Source organism: Oncorhynchus keta, chromosome 6, assembly GCF_023373465.1.
Source record: "Oncorhynchus keta strain PuntledgeMale-10-30-2019 chromosome 6, Oket_V2, whole genome shotgun sequence".
Taxonomy (NCBI): domain Eukaryota; kingdom Metazoa; phylum Chordata; class Actinopteri; order Salmoniformes; family Salmonidae; genus Oncorhynchus; species Oncorhynchus keta.
This window is the reverse complement of record NC_068426.1, coordinates 4,928,212-4,938,211: the sequence shown is the minus strand read 5'-3', so window position 1 is coordinate 4,938,211 and position 10,000 is coordinate 4,928,212. Positions and strand designations below refer to the sequence as shown.

The following is a 10,000-nucleotide window of genomic DNA, read 5'->3' as shown; positions in this document are numbered from 1 at the left end:
CAATGTCATCGGAAGAATCCCGGAACATGTTCCAGTCTGTGAATCACTGGTGCTTCCTGCTTTCATGTTTGCTTGTAAGCAGGAATCAGGAGGATAGAGTTGTGGTCGGATTTACCAAATGGAGGGCGAGGGAGAGCTTTGTACGCTTCTCTGTGTGTGGAGTACAGGTGATCTAGAATTTTTTTCCCTTAACATTTAACATGTTGATAGAGATTTGGTAGAACTGATTTAAGTTTCCCTACATTAAAGTCTCCGGCCACTAGGAGCCACTAGGAGCGCCGCCTCTGGGTGAGTGGTTTCCTGTTTGCTTATTTCCTTATACAGCTGACTAAGTGCGGTCTTAGTGTCAGAATTTGATTGTGGTGGTAAATAAACAGCCACAAAAAGTATAGCTGAGAATTCTCTGGGCAAGTAGTGTGGCCTGCAATTTATCACAATAAACTCAAGACTTCCTTCCTCAATATACTAGAGACGTCCTTAGATTTTCGTGCACCAGCTGTGGTTTATAAGTATGCACAGACACCCCCCTCGTCTTACCGGAGTGTGCTGTTCTATCTTGCCGGTGCAGCGTGTATCCCGCTAGCTGAATATCCATGTCGCCATTCAGCCACTATCCGTGAAACATAGGATATTACTGTTTTTGATGTCCCGTTGGTAGGATATTCGTGATCGTACCTCGTCTAGTTTATTGTTCAATGATTGATTGCACGTTGACGAGTAATATTGACGGTAAAGGCAGCTTTCCTACTCGCCTTCTGCAGATCCACATAATTGGTTAGGAGGCCGTAAAACGGAGGCCATCTCCTCCAGCGCCATCTGACATGGGGATGACCAGTGAGATATAACTGCTGGAGCGGGTGCTACGGGTGGGTGTTGTTATGGTGACCAGTAAGCTGAGATAAGGCGGATCTTTATCTAGAAAAGACTTATAGGTGACCTGGAGCCAGTGGATCTGGCGACGAATATGTAGCGAGGGCCAGCCAACGAGAGCAGACAGGTCGCAGTGGTGGGTGGTGTATGGGGCTTTGTTGACAAAACATATGGCATTGTGATAGACTGCATCCAGTTTGCTGAGTAGAGGAGGCTATTTTGTAAATTACATCGCCGAAGTCGAGGATCGGTAGGATACTCAGTTTTACAAGGGTATGTTTGGCAGCGTGAGTGAAGGAGGCTTTGTTGCGAAATAGGAAGTCGGTTCTAGATTTCATTTTGGATTGGAAATGTTTAATATGAGTCTGGAAAGAGAGTTTACAGTCTAGCCAGACACCTAGGTATTTGTAGTTGTCCACATATTCTAAGTCAGAACCGTCAAGAGTAGTGATGCTCGTCGGGCGGGCGGGTGCGGGTAGCGATCGGTTGAAAAGCATGAATTTAGTTTTACTAGCGTTTAAGAGCAGTTGGAGGCCACGGAAGGAGTGTAGTATGGCATTGAAGCTCTTTTTGGAGGTTTGTTAACACAGTGTCCAAAGAAGGGCCAGATGTATACAGAATGGTGTCGTCTGCGTAAAGGTGGATGAGAGAATCACCCGCAGCAAGAGCAACATAATTGATATATACAGAGAAAAGAGTTGGCCCGTGAATTGAATCCTGTGGTACCCACATAGACTGCCAGAGGTCCGGAAAACAGGTCCTCCAATTTGACACACTGAACTTTATCTAAGAAGTAGTTGGTGAACCAGGCGAGGCAATCATTAGAGAAACCAAGGCTGTTGAGTTTGCCGATAAGAATACGGTGATTGACAGAGTCGAAAGCCTTGGCCAGGTCGATGTAGACGGCTACACAGTACTGTCTTTTATCGATGGCGGTTATGATATCGAGGTGCACCGGTGATCAGCTTGGAAACCGGATTGCACAGCAGAGAAGGTACAGTGGGATTTGAAATAGTTAGTAATCTGTTTGTTAACTTGGCTTTCAAAAACTTTAGAAAGGCAGGATCAGGATGGATATTAGCCCCCTTTGAAGAGGGGGTCACAGTCTAGACCCAAACTGTTAATATCCATCCCAATCCATAGGGATCTCGGACGATACGAAAGAGAGGTTGAACAGACTGGTAATAGGGGTTGCAACAATGGCAGCGGATCATTTTAGAAAGAGAGGGTCCAGATTGTCTGGCCCTGCTGATTTGTACGGGTCCAGGTTTTGCAGTACTTTCCGGACATCTGCTATCTGGATTTGAGTGATGGAGAAGCTGGGGAGGCTTGGGCAAGTAGCTGCAGGTGGGGGGGGTGGGTGGGGGGGGGGGGCTGTTGGCCGGGGTTGGGGTAGCCAGGAGGAATGCATGGCCAGCCGTAGAGAAATGCTTCTTGAAATTCTCGATTATCGTGGATTTATTGGTGGTGCCAGTGTTTCCTAGCCTCAGTGCAGGTCATAATGAAAATATGTCAATCAGTATCTTAATATGTTGGTAAACCGTTGAAGAAAAGTGATAATGCCCTCGAAGCCGGAGTTTGGAGGATATATTGGCACGGCAGACTGGGGCTTTGTTTTAGTCCACTAACTACCACTGGTATTAACTAGACTGGGGCTTTGTTTTAGTCCACTAACTACCACTGGTATTAACTAGACTGGGGCTTTGTTTTAGTCCACTAACTACCACTGGTATTAACTAGACTGGGGCTTTGTTTTAGTCCACTAACTACCACTGGTATTAACTAGACTGGGGCTATGTTTTTTATGAAGATATCCTCAGCTGCTGCATGATTCTGGGATTGCAGTCTTTGTATCTGTCTGTGTGTGTGCGTGTGCTTGCGCGTGTGCGTGTGTGTGTGTGTGTGTGGACCTAGTTAGTGCTTTGAGAGATATGGTTGGCCTACAGGCCTGGAGAAATCATACTCTGCATGACTGCTTCAGCTTTTACAGTTATTAAAACACACGCTGCTGCAAAGGTTATTCGATTCAGGGGATTAAACTCGATATCAGTGCTTCACCTGTGGGAATCCCTTACTGACAGAGTTGGCTGGCGTGATATTCAGCAAACATGGCATGCATACATATGAGTACATGCATACATGATCGGATTCGTTTAGAATGGATGTACTGAATGTACATGATCGGATTCGTTTAGAATGGATGTACTGTAAGGTACATGATCGGATTCGTTTAGAATGGATGTACTGTATGTACATGATCGGATTCGTTTAGAATGGATGTACTGTAAGGTAAATGATCGGATTCGTTTAGAATGGATGTACTGTATGTACATGATCGGATTCGTTTAGAATGGATGTACTGTAAGGTAAATGATCGGATTCGTTTAGAATGGATGTACTGTATGTACATGATCGGATTCGTTTAGAATGGATGTACTGTAGGTACATGATCGGATTCGTTTAGAATGGATGTACTGTAAGGTACATGATCGGATTCGTTTAGAATGGATGTACTGTATGTACATGATCGGATTCGTTTAGAATGGATGTACTGTAAGGTACATGATCGGATTCGTTTAGAATGGATGTACTGTATGTACATGATCGGATTCGTTTAGAATGGATGTACTGTAAGGTAAATGATCGGATTCGTTTAGAATGGATGTACTGTATGTACATGATCGGATTCGTTTAGAATGGATGTACTGTATGTACATGATCGGATTCGTTTAGAATGGATGTACTGTAAGGTACATGATCGGATTCGTTTAGAATGGATGTACTGTATGTACATGATCGGATTCGTTTAGAATGGATGTACTGTAAGGTACATGATCGGATTCGTTTAGAATGGATGTACTGTATGTACATGATCGGATTCGTTTAAAATGGATAAACATTCATGATCAGATTAGTTTATCTATCTGTTACATAAACAACTACAAACCCAACTCTCTGTTCACGTCGTTGTCCTCTCTCCCTCATTAAACTAGTGACATAAAATGGTACGTCAAACGTTCTAGCCAAACGTCTGGAAACTATTTTATCCAAACTAGTTCATCCTGATCTAACAGGTTTTGTGAAACATAAACTTGGCATCAGACAATACTCCTTCGTCGATATACTTTACGACTGATGTACCATAACCCTGTGTAGTCCTGGCAAATAATGGGGAGAAGGCCTTTGACCGTCTCTAATGGTCCTACTGTTGGTATACTATGAAACGTATGGGATTGGTAAAAATGAATATCACTATGTTAAAAACATTGAATTAGTAACCCCTCTGCGATGGTCTTGACTGGTAACCAAATTGTCCTCACAGTTCGCCATCAAACAGAGAACTTGCGACAGAGAACTCGTCCAGCCTCCTATTGGTCCTATCATTGGAGCCTTCAGCTCAATTTTGTTTTATACCTGGGGCGGCAGGGTAGCCTAGTGGTTAGAGCGTTGGACTAGTAACCGGAAGGTTGCAAGATCAAATCCCAGAGCTGACAAGGTACAAATCTGTCATTCTGCCCCTGAACAAGGCACTGGTACTAGGCTGTCATTGAAAATAAGAATTTGTTCTTAACTGACTTGCCTGGTTAAATAAAGGTCAAAAATAAAAAAAGGACATGGACAATGAAATGTCATTATATGTAAATACCATATTATTGCACCTTGTCAATGTCCCACAATCCCGTATTACGTATATTCAGACAATTCAGCAGTATATCACATTTTATGATGAACTTCGTTAAATCGTCTTTGCTCCTACTTAATAAAAGCTATATAAAAGCTCTGTTGAATCAAAGATACCAATTGTGACCCGTTTTCAATACCTGGACATTGACATTTTTTCACTCTCTTGATAAAATTGTTTCCGTACAAACAAGTCAAATCTGCTATTACAGCAGACCACTACAGATGATTTAATCTGACGATAACTTTATCAAGATTGAATTTCGATGGTCAAAATGAAGGTGAAAAGACTACATAATATATATATATATATTCATACTAGACTACATAGAATACATAATATATATAAATATATATATAAATATAAATATATATATATATCTAAATATATATATTCATACTAGACTACATAGACTACATAATATATATAAATATATAATATATATATATATATATATATATATATCTAAATATATATATTCATACTAGACTAAATAGACTACATAATATATATATATATATATATATATATATATATATATATTCATACTAGACTACATAGACTACATAATATATCTAAATATATATATATATATTCATACTAGACTATATAGACTACATATATATATATATATATATATATATATATATATATATATATATCTAAATATATATATATATTCATACTAGACTATATAGACTACATAATATATATATATATATATAAAAATATATATATATTCATACTAGACTACATAGACTACATAATATATATATATATATATATATATATATATATATATATATATATATATATATATATATATATATATATATATATATATATATATATATATATATATATATATATTCATACTAAATCAAATCAAATTTATTTATATAGCCCTTCGTACATCAGCTGATATCTCAAAGTGCTGTACTGAAACCCAGCCTAAAACCCCAAACAGCAAGCAATGCAGGTGTAGAAGCACGGTGGCTAGGAAAAACTCCCTAGAAAGGCCAAAACCTAGGAAGAAACCTAGAGTGGAACCAGGCTATGTGGGGTGGCCAGTCCTCATCTGGCTGTGCCGGGTGGAGATTATAACAGAACATGGCCAAGATGTTCAAATGTTCATAAATGACCAGCATGGTTGAATAATAATAAGGCAGAACAGTTGAAACTGGAGCAGCAGCACGGCCAGGTGGACTGGGGACAGCAAGGAGTCATCATGTCAGGTAGTCCTGGGGCATGGTCCTAGGGCTCAGGTCCCCTGAGAGAGAGAAAGCAAGAGAGAATTAGAAAGAGCACACTTAAATTCATACAGGACACCGAATAGGACAGGAGAAGTACTCCAGATATAACAAACTCACCCTTGCCCCCCGACACATAAACTACTGCAGCATAAATACTGGAGGCTGAGACAGGAGGGGTCAGGAGACACTGTGGCCCCATCCGAGGACACCCCCTAGACTAGCCTACATACATACATACATACATACATACATACATACATACATACATACATACATACATACATACATACATACATACATATATATATATATATATATTCATACTAGACTACATAGCTTTGTTAGCATGCTTCCTTCAGGGTACTGAGAAAAGATTTGAAGTTCAGTCTTGAATTTGATATGGAAAGAGAAACGTCCCAGAATGAAAATGACTCCAGCAACCCAAAGATTTTGGGTGTTTTGATTGGTAGTTAGTCAGCTATCTGTACTTGTTAGTAATCATGGTGGGATATGCAGGGCACGTGCCCAGGGGCCCTGACCTCCAGGGGGGGCCACATTGATAGTGTTATTCATTCTCACTCAGATATCATAATAACATGACATGAGTCATGGCAAAATGTGGAGAATTGCAGGAGATTACCTTTAAAACAAAATGTTTTCTCTCCGCCCTCAATGCAAATCTCGATAGGGCCTCTAAAAGGCTGTGTAGAAGTTCATCCTTTGTCTGTAGAATCAAGATTCTCATGGTCTGAGAGTCTTTAGGTGCCTTTTGACAAAGTCCAAGCAGGTTGTCATGTGCCTTTTACTGAGGAGTGGCTTCCGTCTGGACACTCTACCATAAAAGCCTGGTGGAGTGCTGCAGAGATGGTTGTCCTTCTGGAAGATTCTCCCATCTCCACAGAGGAACTCTAGAGCTCTGTCAGAGTGAGCATCAGGTTCTTTGTCACCTCCCTGACCAAGGCCCTTCTCCCCCGATTGCCACCAACAAACTAGGATGGTGCTGGTTTGTTGAAGGAGCTCAGGTTTGCTGGGCGGTCAGCTCTAGGAAGAGTCTTGCTTGTTCCAAAGTATTTACATTGAAGAATGATGGAGGCCACTGTGTTCTTGGGGACCTTCAATGCTGCAGAAATGTTTTGGTACCCTTCCCCAAATCTGTGTCTCAACATAGTCCTGTCTCGGAGACTTGATTTGTGCTCTGACATGCACTGTCAACACATAGACAGGTGTGTGCCTTTCCAAATCATGTCCAATCAATTGAATTGACCACAGATGGACTCCGATCAAGTTGTAGAAACATCTCAAGGATGATCAATGGAAACAGGAAGCACCTGAACTCAATTTAGAGTCTCATAGCAAAGGGTCTGAATACTTATATAAATAAGGCATTGCTATTTTGTATTTTTAATACATTTACAAAAAATATCTAATATCCTGTTTTCGCTTTGTAATTAAGTACTCTTGTGCTGAGGATGTATTTATTTTGAATCTATTTTAGAATAAGGCTGTCATGTAACAACAGGTGGAAAAGATGTTCTGAATCCTTTCCAAAGGCTCTGCACGTCTAGTATGTGCTTAGAGGATGTTAAGAGTCAGATATTATTTGATTTGAGTTGTGTGTTTAGAAAAACCGGTTCAAAAAGGGCTCTTTGTCTGTCACAGTAGGCGCACCCTATCGGTTTGAGGTTAGAACCCTATCGGTTTGAGGTTAGAACCCTATCGGTTTGAGTTTAGAACCATATCGGTTTGAGGTTAGAGCCCTATCGGTTTGAGGTTAGAACCCTATCGGTTTGAGTTTAGAACCATTTTGGTTCCAGTTTAGAACCCTATCTGTTTGAGGTTAGAACCCTTTTGGTTCCAGTTTAGAACCCTATCGGTTTGAGGTTAGAACCTTTTTGATTCCAGTTTAGAACCCTTTTGGTAAGAGGTTAGAACCCTTTTGTTTCCAGTTTAGAACCCTTTTGGTAAGAAGTTTGAACCCTTTTGGTTCCAGGTTAGAACCCTTTTGGTTCCAGGTTAGAACCCTTTTGGGTTCCATGTATAACACTGGGTAATACATGAAACCCAAAAAGGTTCTACCTGGAATCAAAAAGGGTTCTCCTATTGGGAAGAGCTGAAGAACCTTTTTGGTGTAAGACAGCACCCTTTTTCTAATAGTGTAGGTGGTACAGAACAGTTTACTGACTTGAAATACAATACAACTCTCTAATTGCTCCCATGGGACTTGGCATGTCTCTCTCTCTCTCTCTCTCTCTCTCTCTCTCTGTCTCTCTCTCTCTCTCTCTCTCTCTCTGTCTCTGTCTCTGTCTCTCTGTCTGTCTGTCTGTCTGTCTGTCTGTCTGTCTGTCTGTCTGTCTGTCTGTCTGTCTGTCTGTCTGTCTGTCTGTCTGTCTGTCTGTCTGTCTCTATCTCTCTCTCTGTCTCTCTCTCTCTGTCTGTCTCTCTTTCTCTCTTTCTCACTGTCTGTTTACCTTAGCTCCTCCCCCTCTGTCTGTCTGTCTGTCTGTCTGTCTGTCTGTCTGTCTGTCTGTCTGTCTGTCTGTCTGTCTGTCTGTCTGTCTGTCTGTCTGTCTGTCTGTCTGTCTGTCTCTGTCTGTCTGTCTGTCTCTGTCTGTCGTCTGTCTGTCTGTCTGTCTGTCTCTCTCTCTCTCTCTCTCCTCTCCCTCTCTCCAATTCTCTCTCCCCCTCTCTAATTCCCTCTCTTGCGCTCTCTCCCTCTCCCCTCGCTCACTCTCTCCCTCTCCCCTCGCTCCCCCCCCTCGCTCTCTCCCTCTCTTCCCCTCGCTCTCCTTCTCTCCCCCCTCGCTCTTCCTCTCTCCCTCTCTCTCCCTCTTTCCCCCCTCTCTCGCTCTCTCTCGCTTTCTCTCTCGCCATCTCACTCTCTCTCGCTCTCACTCTCTCTCTCCCTCTCGCCCTCTCTCGATACTCTGTGTACACTGCTGCAATTACTGTGGGTTTTACTGTGGGCGCCGGTTGTCAGGGGAAAGCAAACACTCTCACTCTCTCACACATACTGAACACACACACACTGAACACACACACACACTGAACACACACTGAACACACACACACTGAACACAAACATACACTGAACACAAACACACTTCAACCAATGTGCAGACTGTGGAAATCGAGACACAGCAGTGGCTTTGGGTCCTGGATTATGACTGGCAGCCATCACCCCCAAGGAGTTGATCCTCCTTTTAGCAGAACTTCAAAAGCTAGAGATGACATCAGCGAGGGATGAGAGAGATGATACAGGTGGAGGAGGAGAGGAAGTAACCTTTCACCTCTCTATCTGTGGACATATCCATTCAGTTTACCTTAGAGACAGAGAGAGTCTGTCTGTCTGTCTGTCTGTCTGTCTGTCTGTCTGTCTGTCTGTCTGTCTGTCTGTCTGTCTGTCTGTCTGTCTGTCTGTCTGTCTGTCTGTCTGTCTGTCTGTCTGTCTGTCTGTCTGTCTGTCTGTCTGTCTGTCTGTCTGTCTGTCTGTCTGTCTGTCTGTCTGTCTGTCTGTCTGTGTCTGTCTGTCTCAAAACAGTTTTACCTGTGTTCAAAATCAAACACTGCTCTCAAATCATAAACAAAGTGATCAAAATGATATATACTCTCAAGCAGTCAGTAAACAATACAACGAAAAATAGAAGACACATTGTTCAAAATATACAATTCTCAGGGAGAGGTACATTTTTAAATCTAAAAAAATATTTCATATTTTTCCGTCATTGTCTTTTGATGAACGAATACATGTTCTATCATAGTAGCTCAACGTTGATCAGAAATTACTACCCTGCTTTGCTCTTTGCAATTTTGTTTTTCCTCCTCCTTGTACCCCTATTTTTACAGTACTGTACCCTGCATCTCACAAACTTGTCCTTTGTCTCTGTGACACTGTAATTCTTGTTCTTTGTTGATATGAACCTGCAACCAGTCAAAATCTATTGAGCAGTCAGTACTGTTAATAAATGGAAAGCACAATGTTCAGGGCCATACAATTCATCCATTGTACAACATACAGCCTACAATGCACTGTACTACAGTATCCATTCTCAGACTTTCTCCTTCCCACCTTCAACAACCTGTTTGCTCTCTGAACTGGCTTATATTGGTTGTGTCGCATCATTTGAAACAGGTTAAATCCATTTTGAGTGGTTCCAGTGTTCAATCAATGACATGTGTTCTCTATTTGTATTTGATT

The 10,000-nt window shown here is 41.5% G+C and overlaps 1 protein-coding gene across 1 annotated transcript in view; it reads left to right on the top strand.

Moving 5' to 3' along the window:
- The window catches only part of LOC118385708 (FRAS1-related extracellular matrix protein 2-like), a 264,046-nt gene that overhangs the window by 104,933 nt on the left and 149,113 nt on the right, over positions 1–10,000 (top strand). The gene's annotated exons all lie outside the window — the stretch shown is intronic.